The sequence below is a fragment of the Lissotriton vulgaris genome, chromosome 2_2 (assembly GCF_964263255.1).
Source record: "Lissotriton vulgaris chromosome 2_2, aLisVul1.2, whole genome shotgun sequence".
In the NCBI taxonomy this organism is placed as follows: Eukaryota; Metazoa; Chordata; class Amphibia; order Caudata; family Salamandridae; genus Lissotriton; species Lissotriton vulgaris.
Window position 1 is genome coordinate 152,995,362 of NC_141688.1, and position 13,757 is coordinate 153,009,118.

Genomic DNA, 13,757 nt, shown 5'->3' on the forward strand with positions numbered 1-13,757 from the left:
GGTATCGCGGCTTTCAAACTCGACAGTGCACTCCTATTACCCAGCTGCACCAGGGATCTGGTCTGGTTTTTGTCTTGGCCTAAGGAGAGTGCTCCCTGCAGCCATTGATCTCTAAGCTGAGTGGTGGACCTGATGAGTAAGGGCCTGTGAGCGCTACACACCCGCTGAGGCGACTGAACTTTGGCGGCTGGTGATTGCGATTTTCACGGGCATACAGTCACATTGGCGGAGCGTATAGATGGCTGAGGATATCAAACTATTGGGCGAGGGCTACGGGACTTCAATGTGTGCAGCAGTGGGGTGAGTGCCCCATTGGACCTGACGCTTCCGGATAAAAACGGCGTGCCTTCAGGAGGATCCACAGGCCTCGCTGACACTTGCCACTGCATTTGGGATTGCACCAGACCTGAGGTCTGTTGGCTCTGGCTCTGGGGGCCTGCCATTGCAGGCCATTGCAGTAAGTGGGGCAGCAGTGCTGACAGACATGGTTGCGCAGGCCATGTTGCGACATCTGACGGTTGCGAGGGGTAATGTGGCAGTGTGACACGCTGCTTCTGGCCTGATTGGGAGACTGCACCTCAATTCTGGAGCCTGCCAACCTCTATGCCTTATTGCAACTTCTGGGCCCTGCTGGTAGTGTGCAAGTAACAGTATCAGCTCTATGAGGCAGTACAGACGAGTAAGTCCTGCTCAGTAGCAGCGCTCAGCTATTTCCACCCTAGAGCTGCTGTTTTGTGCCGACAGCACCTAAGAGCCTAAGCCAAGTATAGACTGGGATATGACTAGTAAATCACAACGGGCACGATTCACAAAAGTAATCTGAGACAAAATCCTAACTTTATGACTTTTGGTATTCACAAAAGGCATTTAGTAGTAGTAAAATTAGGATTATTAACTTTACTACTACTTGTCCCCAGCTGCCCCCGTGCTGATGCTGGAGCCGCTTTTAATATTTTCCTACTCATACACCTGCTGTGAGTGACTGACTCTGGCATGCTTGTACCCCCAGAGCTCCGGGGTGAGGCAGGCTGTGTACATGGAAAGCGGCCTACTGCTGGGTACTCGTAGCCGAGGATTAGACACAGCAATTGGCTCGCTATGTGAGACTACGTTGAAAACCTGAGGAATTGGACAGAGACTTGTTCGTGTCAGCGTGTGGATTGAAAGCGGGGGGATAGGCAGGGCCTTGGTGAGTAGCAGTGTCCAGCAACTGTTGGCTCGGATATCAACTTAGGGAAGGTGGATGCTGCTCTCAGTGAGATACTGTATGAAAGATTGGAAAAGCAGATGCAAAGCAACCCAAAATGTCCTTTTTAAAATCGATGTTAGACTTGCTTGATGGAGCCCAATGTAAGCAGTCCTGTCCTCCAGTGCCTTAACGGGATATTTGTATGGCACGTCATCCTTAGCCAGGCTTGGCCCACGGGGGTTAATAAAAGGTGAGGAATGGCACGTGGTTCCTCTCCTGATCAGATAATAAGACTGTGGTGCCATTTATTCTGCCCCTGTGCATCCATAGGCCTGATCGCTACAGCCCTGAATGACACTGGCGACGTGAGGGTTGCAACCCACACCCCGCTGACCTACTCTGACTGTCTCCTGATGAACTCTGATGGCGCGGCAGCACAGCGGGAAGTGCGGAGACCAGGCTGCATCGCGTGCACTAAAAGGGCGGTGTCTCATCTTAAGCTGCGCCCCGAGGAGGTGAAAGGCCAATGTCTGCAGCGCGATGAGTGAAGCCAGCTTTGCCCAGTGAGACGCTACCTGGGCCTCTGCTTGGTCACTGATGTGCGTCAAGGAAGCTCCTCGGCCAGCCCCGCCCGTGCAGAGAAAAAGGGGGAGAATGTTCTTCACCGGCGCACGCATGGCTGTGCTGCTCCAACCGACTCCACCTAGACTGCAGTCCTGCTACTGATACCTGGTCCCTGCACACAACCTAGAAAGGGCCAGGGCAGAAGAAAAAAAGATAAGGAAAGAGGAACAGGCAATCAACAAAGCTCTATATTGTGCACAAGGGAGCGAGAGAGAGAAAAAAAATATATATACATATATATATATATATATATATATCATGTGATCAAGCGCTCTGTGAAGCGTGAAACGCGTCATGGCGATTTTTTGAACCCAGCACGAAATAAAGACTCAACTTTTGCACCGATCTTGGGCCCGTATCTGTTTCTGCAGTCTGTGAAATTCTGCGCAAGGGACTCAGACATCCTTATATATATATATATATATATTCACTGAAAAAACCATAGGTTTTAGGCCATATATAGTTAGGGATTAGCATTTACAAAACCTTAATTTACTCGCACAAAACCATAGAAATTCGCATATATAGTTAGATGCAATAACTATATATCGCGCACCCGCAACCCACTGCTGATGATGTCACATATTACATCATTCATGACATGGTCAGTGACATCACTGATGACATCACTGATGACATCTCAAATGACATCACTGATGACATCTCAAATGACATCACTGATAACATCACTGATGACATCTCAAATGACATCACTGATGACATCTCAAATGACAACATCCAGTGACTGTATGTTTCTGTAAAGTTAAAATATGTCTTACATATTGAAGAATGAGTGGATGTATAAGTGTTCGGATGAAGGATTTAGTAGGTGCATGACTGACTGTATGAGGGAATAATTAAATGTGTCTCACTGAGTGCATGGGTTAGTGACTAAACTGTCTTAATATGTGCATCATTATTTCTGTAGTTCTGTAAACTGCTGCATGTGTTGATCAGTAGCTATATGAGTAACTATATGGGTTATTGATTGGTTGCCCAAATATTTGTATGGGAGAGTGAGTGTGTGTGTGGGGGTGGCTGGGAGGTGTGTGACTCTGTGCATAGATGTGTGAGCAGTTGATTCACTAGATGTATGGGTTCAAAAGTGCATGTTGAAACAGCTGTATGGGCGGTTGACTGTCTGCATGAGTGTATTGGTGAGTGATTGGATTTCTCAGTGCTACATGTCAAAGTAAGTACATATGTAAAACACAGTACATGTAAGAGTTGACATATATAAATAACTGTGCATAAGAGCCAGTGAATGTGTGAGTGGCTGTATGGATCATTGTGAACTTGCATCAGTGCTTGTATAAGAGAGTAAATATGTGTTAGTATATGTTTGATTAAGTAAGGTGTGTATAACTGTATAGTTGAGGAAATGGAGGTGTGATTGATTCTTTGCATGACTGACTAGGTGTGTGAGTAACTCCATGTATGAGTGACAGTCTGTGAGAGTCTGTTTACACTGATTGTATCTAAGGTTATATTAGAGTCTGAAGAGGTTGATCGTATTATCACATGAATGATATCATCAGTGATGTGATCAGTAATGACAAATGAGATGTTATCAGTGATTTTATCAGTGATGTCATTTGAGATGTCATCAGTGATGTCATCAGTGATGTCATTTGAGATGTCATCAGTGATGTCATTTGAGATGTCATCAGTGATGTCATCAGTGATGTCACTGACCATGTCATGAATGATGTAATATGTGACATCATCAGCAGTGGGTTGCGGGTGCGCGATATATAGTTATTGCATCTAACTATATATGCGAATTTCTATGGTTTTGTGCGAGTAAATTAAGGTTTTGTAAATGCTAATCCCTAACTATATATGGCCTAAAACCTATGGTTTTTTCAGTGAATTTCAATGTTTTTTTAATAGCAAATATCTATAGCTGTAACATATATTCTTATTCTAATTCACAAATATATTTTATATATTTTTTTTTAAGCAAAGGACACAGATATGTTTACAGTTTATCACTAACAATGTTCCAGGCTAATGTATTTTCACGAGAAATTAACAACTGTCCTGCAAGTAAAATATTCCTATTTCGTGAAAAAGGGCGTTTCTTCGTCCCATGAGGGAGCCATTGAGCAAAAGAGACTCAACCTGCTGTCTTAGTCGCTGATAGGCCTGATTATCGGATTTTTATCGATCACTTTATGTTACAACAGTAGAAAACAAAACAGCCCTTGCCCATTTATTTTTACAGCATTCCTGCATATTATACCCTACCCCCAAACAGTATTTTGCATGTTACCATAGTAGTAGTTTATGGAACACTTATGTCAGCACATAGGTTAAAAATTTCACCACAATGTGTTGCTAATGAGTGACATTCAGCATTATACTTCAAATTATAAATATAATTTCTATTGATGACTGCTACCCCCACAAAAAAACAGACGTATGTACTTTTTTAATTAAATTTTATTAAAACAATAACTGGAACTATAACTAAAATATAACACTACAATAAATAACTAGAACTATAAGTAACAAAACAATATAATAAACAACATATGATATGCAGTCCAAAATAAGTATTGTAGTTAATCTGCAAAACAAAAAGAAAATTAGTGTTTAAATTTAGATTGAAGTGACTAAATGAGATCAAACATCACAAGTCAAAGTAAAACTTGACAATATTTATATTTTTTAAAATCTTCGCAGTGTGCCTGAAATGCTTCCACTGGCATTGTACATGCAGACTTTGATCCTCGCCCTCATCCTCCTCGACCTCTCCGCAGCATTCGACACAGTCTGCCATAGCACCCTTCTACAGCGACTCAAAAACATCGGAATCCAAGGAAAAGCCCTGGAATGGATCACCTCGTTCCTCTCCGGAAGAACCCAGAGAGACCGCCTCCCACCATTCAAATCAGAGGCCACTGAAGTCATCTGCGGCGTACCTCAAGGGTCCTCACTCAGTCCCACCCTCTTCAACGTCTACATGAGCCCCCTGGCGGCCATCGCACGCCAACACAACCTCAACATCATCTCCTACGCCGACGACACTCAACTGATCCTATCACTCACCAGAGACCCGAACACGGCCAAAACCAACCTACACGAAGAATGAAAGAAGTAGCCGAATGGATGAAGCACAGCCGTCTAAAACTGAACTCAGACAAAACAGAAGTCCTCATCTTAGGTACCTCCCCCTCCGCCTGGGACGACTCTTGGTGGCCAGAGGCCCTCGGAAAAGCACCCACCCCGACGGACCACGCACGAAACCTGGGCGTCATCCTGGATTCCTCACTCTCGATGAACAGACAAGTCAACGCCGTTACTTCATCTTGCTTCAACATTCTTCGCATGCTCAAAAAAACATTTCGCTGGATCCCTACCGAAACCAGAAAAACAGTCACCCACGCTCTGGTCACGAGCCGACTAGACTACGGAAACACCCTCTACGCCGGCACCACCGCAAAACTCCAGAAAAAACTTCAACGCATCCAGAACGCCTCAGCCAGGCTCATACTAGACATCCCGCGTAAAGAACACATCTCTGATCACCTGAAAAACCTCCACTGGCTCCCCGTCAATAAGAGGATCACTTTCCGGCTCCTAACCCACGCACACAAAGCACTCTACGAAATCGGACCCGAATGCCTCAACACACGACTATCCTTCTACACCCCCTCCCACCAGCTACGGTCCTCCAACCAAGCCCTTGCCAATGTACCTCGCATCAACAAAACCACCATGGGAGGTAGATCCTTCTCCTACCTAGCAGCTAAAACTTGGAACTCACTTCCCACTCACCTTCGCCTTACTCAGAACCACCTAGCATTCAGAAAGCAACTCAAAACATGGATATTCGACAAGTAACTCCCCACCCTTCTACAAGCGCCTTGAGACCCTCTGGGTATGTAGCGCGCTATACAAATCTTTTGACTTGACTTGACTTGACTTGACTATTTATTGAATGTTTTGAAAATAATTTTCACAAGTCTTAAAAAAGGTGAATGCAAGAAAAGTTACTTGCCGCATATGCAAGACTGCTTTCAAGAGGAGACCCCAATAAAAAGGACTTGTGTGGAACTGCAAGTATGCTGAAGCAGTTGCAGACTAAGAATCCGATCAACTTTGCAAGGGAAGAGTTAAGGAGATTGAGAGCGGCTCCTTCTGCTTCATGAGAAGGCCCGAGTACCAGTGGAGCAACACCGTCAACCTCTAGAGCACAGCCTAATATTTGTCCCCAATTTGAAACCCTTTAAGAGAAAAAGTAAGAAGGTTGGGAGCTTTGTATGCCATCCTAATATCTAATTATCCATAGTTATACAGAGATCCGCCCTGTGTCAGACTCATAAGTATAAGTGTATGTACCTGTTTTTCTCCCCACTGATTGATTGATTGGCTGGACATTTATTCTTCAAGGAATACTTCTCTAGAGGTATTCTTTGTTTGTAAATAACGTGGAATAGAAATATTCTGTCTAGTCTTTGCAAGTAGTGAAGGGTGGGTAATGCGGACCTTTGTCTCCCGTTGTAATCTGTCATACCCATCTACTCCCCACTGATTGAGAAACTAGTTCCACCCGGACCATTTATTAGAGGTACATCATCTGGCTCAACCGGAGAGTACCCCTAATAAAGAAGACATATGTAAAAAACGAAGTAATCACTGAATCCTGTTAAACAGAAACTTTAGCATTAAATACACTTGAAAAGAAAGGGAAAGAAATCAAACAAAATCCGTAGGCCACTGATGAGTTTTTGACTTCGCTAGAAATAAGAAACATGAAAGTAGTGAAAAAAGCCAAGCTTGACCTTACGGCAGCCACGAGGTAGCTAGGCTCCGCCACCCCCCCACTGCTCCAAGCATGTCAGTCCCACCGCTTGCCACGCCCATTAACGGTAACATGAAATAGATATAAATCAGCAGATACCTACCCCCATTCCGGAAACTCCCGAAGTGCAACAGGGCCACGGTTACGCCCATCCGGAAGATGAGGCCTCGACACGTGCAGGGCGGGGCCCAGCTAACCGCCATCAGCCGTGGCGTGGATGGGCCGAAATGTACTGGTCTCCCGATTCCCTTCTTCTTCCGCCTTGCAGGCCACGGGGGGGGATGTATTGCCTCTGCCTCCGACCCCCCCCCCTCTTATCGCCTGGTCCGGACATCACGGATATCAACGCCAGGTGTCGGCATGGGGTGCGCTGGGAGGGAGAGGCAGCGCAAACGAGCCTCTCCCACCCCTCAGCTGCACCCCCAACGCTCCACTCACCCATCAAAAGGGTCGTCGCGTAAGGTGCACCAGGAGAGGAGCCGAGGCCGACGGTATCCTCTTCTTTTTTCAATAATGGCTGGGACAACACTGGGGGGGGATGTCTTGCACATGCCACGACCCCCCCCCCCCCCGGGCCAGGAGAGGAGCCGACGCCGACGGGATCCCTCTTCTTTCTTTAATGGCTGCGACAACACTGGGGGGAGGGATGTCTTGCACATGCCGGCGCCGGCCTCAGTCTTCAAATGACCAAAATCCAGCAAGACTACCAACTTGATCAGTTCCGGTGGAACACCAGTATGACTCGGTAGGAGAGATTGTTGCCTCCCACCCCACTTTGACTGATGGTTCATGTCGGCAGTCCCCTCTGCTACCCTTCAATGAAAACTTTTGGACTGCCGAAAGAGGTCCCGGTCCAACCACGAGTTGGTGGAGACATTTTGACTATACTTGGACCTTCCTGACCTCACCCAAAATGGCGCCGGTACAAATAAAACTCTCAACTCCTTGTTGTGCCCCGATTGCTCAGCCTTAATATCATGAGATATGTATGCAGTTTTTAGCATATGAATTGATATGGGATAAGACTGATTACACGTTCGAACAATGAATTGATATTAAGTTCTAATACATCATTGATTACTGTATTTATTATTGAAGGTTGGAATTGTCGATACTAATGGTACTTGCTCACAATAAATTATCGATATGATTTTGTTGCACTTGTCGCACATTTTACTATGAAATCAACGACCACTGACTCTGTTATGTTTTCCACAAATAAATACCCCCCCCCCCCCAATTTACAGTTCCAGCCGGCTCCGTGGCCGGCCCACGGGGTTGTAGGCCCGTATTTGGGCACCAACATTTTTATTAAAGTTTTTTGAAAAAGCAAACGTAGTTGTAAGCCGTAGATTGGTAAGTTTCGAAGAAATAGCCACTGTTTCCGATTTTTTTTTTTTTTTATTAAAAAAGCAGGTGAAATCAAGCAGCTCAATTAGTTAAGGGTTAAAAAGTATAGTACGCAGAAACATTGAAAATATGAATGGTCCAGGTTTGTTGTATGTGTTTTTCATTTTTGTACAGCATAAAGCAATCGATAAAGATCCTGGTATTTACCCTCTACTTTAAATGCTACCTGTATCAGGGAAGTTGTTTTAAATGCCCCTAAGCCACCCCGAAGGAATGTCACCTGGCCCCCCTAGTTCGAATGAAAACGACCCCCTACCACTAAAGGTTATCTCTCTTCCTCAAAAATGACAAAAATTACTTTCTAGGACGTTTTGGACATTGATGATTTTCATATTATCTATTTATTAAAGTAATACTCATCTCTCCGCATGAAATTAATTTTCAACATGCTACACAAGTCAATCTCATCTTCCCAAAGTTCTTTTGCAGATTTGGGACCGTTTCCCTTGCCTCTGACTCACTTATTGCTAATTCATTGATGGATGTTTTTGCCGAAAGGGGATTATCCACCAAATCTCGAAATTGTGCTTTAGAATAATTAAGAGGGTGCCACCTCTCCATGTGCCGATGCATGGTATGATTACCATAGCTATATTTTTTTTCGGTCCCTCTCGAGAGTTTTTTTTTTGCAGATGAGGCGGGTAACGAACCTGGCATTAACTTTCTTTTCATGAGAAGGAAAAGAAAAAAATTGCCAGATAAAATTCACTTTCACATGGGACGTTCTTGGCATTTCTTTCAGAAACTTTTACATCACTGTGTCATTTCTTTGTCTATCCTGGTTAAAGCAATATCATATAAATAGTTGTTTAACAAGTTTTTTTTAAACGTGTTTACTTTGTTGGAGCTTTTTATATATTTATAAGTTATTAAAATGTTATAATCCTACTACTTTGTTGGAGTGCTATATATTTTTAATGTGACACATAATTGTGAAGACTTTGATGTACAAAAAGGCATCCCTGGAATCTTCCGCTTCAGGCTAGGTCCCACACACCCTTACAGTGAGAATCCCCTCCCCAATCACAATACAGGATCGTTATCAGATAGTAGGAACGCGTGTGGTGTGACGTATCTCATGAGATGGCGACCTTGATCTACTGTAACTCCTTTGAACAGGGGTGATTCTTTACAGTTGAGGCCATAAACTGCATCCGCAGGGCTACGTGATAGCCTGGGACCGGCCTGGACAATCAGACACAAAGGAAGAGGAATGTCAGAGGGTGCGGTAGTGAATAGGGTGAAAGGGTGGTGTCGGGCGGGCACAGGGTGTGATTCTCAGGGAAGAGCAGCACAGATGGGGGGAGGTTTATGGCCCATGCATAAGACAGAGAGCAGGGGTGACCAGTGCGTGGGGGAGATGCTTGCGAGGGTGGGGAGCCATGCTGAGGATCGGCGGCGTGCAGAGAGTGGGTCTGGTCAAGGCATCTAAAATGGCTGCCGTGCACGACAAAAGTGTGGCATTGGAAAACAAGCAAGATGGCGCACACAATGTTTATCAATACAGATTAATTTATAACAATTATTTTTAACAATATATTTACTCGCAGTGTCAAAATGGCGATCAACACTTCCTAATTTCCTTTGAATCGAACGTTAACAGAAGTCAAGCGGCAAAAAAAACAAAAAAAAATGCTCACGCGCAACCGCTGGAAGACAAGTATCAACATATATGAGCCTCCTCAACCACCCTCAGAAAACATAGGGGGTCAGGATACGTCTCCCATACCCCCTTATACCCAATACTCACATTGCTTTTCCTCCATCTAGTAATTTAATTAAATCGAAACACAAAATGGCGAATTCACGTTTGCGACCCGGTTCGCGAACCGAGAAGCGCTTCTACCGCAAAAAATCAAATTTTTATTATTTGCCCCACGGGACCCTTTAATAACCCCAACATCATTCCTAGGGGGTCAAGAGGGGTCTACCTTGCCCCCTTTCATTAAATTCCCCCTTCGTTTTTCTCCTCCTCTTGTCTCTCGATCCTACCGAGAGACAAGATGGTGGCCGCACCGGACTGTTTAGAATGTTGACAGACACCGGAGAGCCAATCAGCTTCGCTACGCAAAGCTCCGTTACGCGAAAAGTACGCGATCTGGAGCGCTATCTGGGACGCTGTCACAGATATATCTGTTTTTTTAAACGTTAATTTCTCAAAATCCACTGGAGCACATATATTGAGACCCAGCAAAGGCACATCGGGCTAACAGTCCCTATAATTTTGCCAAGTTTTGTATAAATCCATTCAGCCGTTTGAGCTAAAAGTGAGGCCTAAGGCCCTATGGAAAAATGAATGGGAAAAAACGCATTTTGGGACCCCCCTTTTTTCTCGGCCCCCCCTTGACGGAACCCCCTAAAGTTTCAGGGGCTGCTCAGAAAATGTGTCATTTTCCTGAAAATTTCAGCTGATTCCGTCCACAAACGCCAAAGTTATTAGACATAGAATTTTCAAAAGTTCCATAGAGAAAAAATCCTAACTATATATACCTACTGGCGACAGCCAGTAGGTAATATATATATATATATATATATACATATATACATATATATATATATATATATATATATATATATATATATATATATATATATATATATATATATATATATATATATATATATATATATATATATATATATATATATATATATATATATATATATATATATCAAAGATAAACATACTGGGAATGAGAAGAAATCAATACAAAGGATAAGGAAATCACCAAGTATAAAAAGCAAAAGTAGAGCAAAAGCAGAGACACCAGAAAAGGGAAAATTTATTGTACAAAAGAGGAAGTAAAAACACAGCCAGCCATCACCTACAGTGCTGGGAGGGCGAAAAATAAAATAAAACATAACATAACACAGTAGATTAGCGGCCACAAAAGACGCCACATGGCAGATGAGAACTAAACCCCGCCCCAACAGAGGATCCCATTACAGCATGCCCTCACAGGTGTACTGCCGCCGTTCAGTGAGCTGGAGGACCCAGTGACAGAGCCTCCATGGTGGAAGATCTGGATTGAGAGGCTAAACAACTACTTGATCACAACAAGAGAGAACGACGGAACGGTCAAGTTAGTCCTTCACTACGCCAGGGAGGAAATTCTCAAGCTATTTATGCATCTGACCAACATGGCATTGCCGCAGCCTATGACGCCACCGTGTAAGCACTAGATGCGCACTTCGACCCACAGCTCAAGCTAGGCCGGCCAGAATCAAGACCGAAAGAGTCGATGCCCTTCTCATGAGAACAAGGAATGAAGCATACAGGAAACCAAGGCCCCAAACGACCAAAGCACAGTGGGCCTGCGGTGAGCGCCATGAGCACCCAGCTGGAGAGTGCCCCGCGAAGGCTGGACCTGTGCCAATTGCGGGATTCCTAACCACTTCGCAGCAGTATGCTGGAAGAAGAACCTAGGAAAGGAAAACAGAGGGCAGAAGCTGCTATCTAGAGCGGTGCTCCGCTGTCCATCACAAACCTATCGTAATGCAAAGAACCGAAAGGAGCCAGTCAGGTGTACTACGGGCTGTAATACTCATCCCTGGATGAAGAAGAGAACTCAAATGTCACAGGAGAGCTCAACCCACGTGCTTCGTCAAGATGTCCGGGTCTGAAGTCAAGGGTATCTTCGACACAGGATCCTCAGTCAATGTAATGGGCATTCAGCAGTACCACCGTCTCCAACCCAGACCGCCTCTCACACCATCCAGGACCAAAATTTTTGTATATGGAAGCCAATCCCCACTGCCCTTAAGAGGGAAGATGTCAGTACCAGTAAAAGCAGAAGAACAAGAAGTCATGACGACGATCCACGTCATAGACCGTGAAGCAGACGCCCTGATCGGCAGGCACACCACCAAGAATCTAGGACTGGTGTACTTCACCAGGAGCAATCAGACACACCAGGTCGATTACATCCTGGACCAGTTTCCCGACAAACTATTCCAGGGGCTAGGCCGCTACAGGTGCTCGCCCATCAAGCTGCACATCAACAAAACGGTGGACCCAGTGGTGTAAAAGACAGCGACGGACCTCATTCCACCTCTGGCTCTTGGTTGAGAAGGAGCTTGAAAAGCTATAAAAGGCAAGGCGTGATTGCAAACATCTCATGCCTGATGCCGTTGGAGTAGGTACACAGACATAATATCGAAATTTAAATATCGATATACAATTATATCGAAGTTTAAATATCGATGTAACACAATACCGAAGGTAAGTAATATCGACACTATTTAATATCGATATCAGTAATATCGAAGTTAAATATATCGATGTGTAGTAATATCGATGTAAATAATTTCGATGTTACTAATATCGATTTTCTAATAATGTTTTTGTATATTATAATGTATATAATATGTTTTTAAGTATTTATTTATGTAATATAATTAAATTTAGCATTTTAGTTCAGTTGTGGGTTTATAGGGGAATAGGGTGGGAAGTAATTTAATTATGTTAAAATAAGTATTAATTAGTAGGAATGAATAAATAATTTTAATTAATTGGTAATTAATTTTAATTAATTGGAATGAATTTATAATTAAATTTATAATTAATAGATTAATTGATAAATATGTTATGTAGCGGGTTGTGGGTTTATAGGGGAATAGGGTGGGAAGTAATTTAATTATGTTTAAATAAGTATTAATTAGTAGGAATGAATAATTAATTTTAGTTAATTGGTAATTACTTTTAATTAATTGGTAATAAATTATAATTAATAGATTAATTGATAAATATGTTATGTAGCGGGTTGTGGGTTTATAGGGGAATAGGGTGGGAAGTAATTTAATTATGTTAAATTAAGTATTAATTAGTAGGAGTTATAAAATAATTTTAATTAATTGGTAATTAATTTTAATTAATTGATTAATCGATAAATATTGATTAATTGATAAATATGTTCTGTAGTGGGTTGTGAGTTTATAGGGGAATAGGGTGGGAAGTAATTTAATTATGTTAAATTAAGTATTAATTTGTAGGAATTATTAAATAATTTTAATTAATTGGTAATTATTTTTAAATAATTGGTAATTATTTATTTAATAGTTTATTTTTTGATTAATAAATGTTATTTTTTATTTATAAGTATGTTATTTTAACTCCTACGCTATCCAACACTTTCCCTACTGTTGCACTCTCTGGAGTGGGAATAGTAATTTTAACCCCTACGCTATCCAACATTTTCCCTACTGTTGCACTCTCTGGAGTTGGAATACTAATTTTTAACCCTACGCTATCCAACACTTTCCCTACTGTTGCACTCTCTGGAGTGGGAATAGTAATTTTTACCCTTACGCTATCCAACACTTTCCCTACTGTTGCACTCTCTGGAGTGGGAATAGTAATTATTACCCTTACGCTATCCAACACTTTCCCTACTGTTGCACTCTTTGGAGTGGGAATAGTCATTTTTACCCCTACGCTATCCATCACTTTCCCTACTGTTGCACTCTCTGGAGTGGGAATAGTAATTTCTACCCCTACGCTATCCAAAACTTTCCCTACTGTTGCACTCTCTGGAGTGGGAATAGTAATTTTTACCCCTACGCTATCCAACACTTTCCCTACTGTTGCACTCTCTGGAGTGGGAATAGTAATGTTTACCCCTACGCTATCCAACACTTTCCCTACTGTTGCACTCTCTGAAGTGGGAATAGTCATTTAAACCCCTAAGCTATCCAACACTTTCCCTACTGTTGCACTCTTTGGAG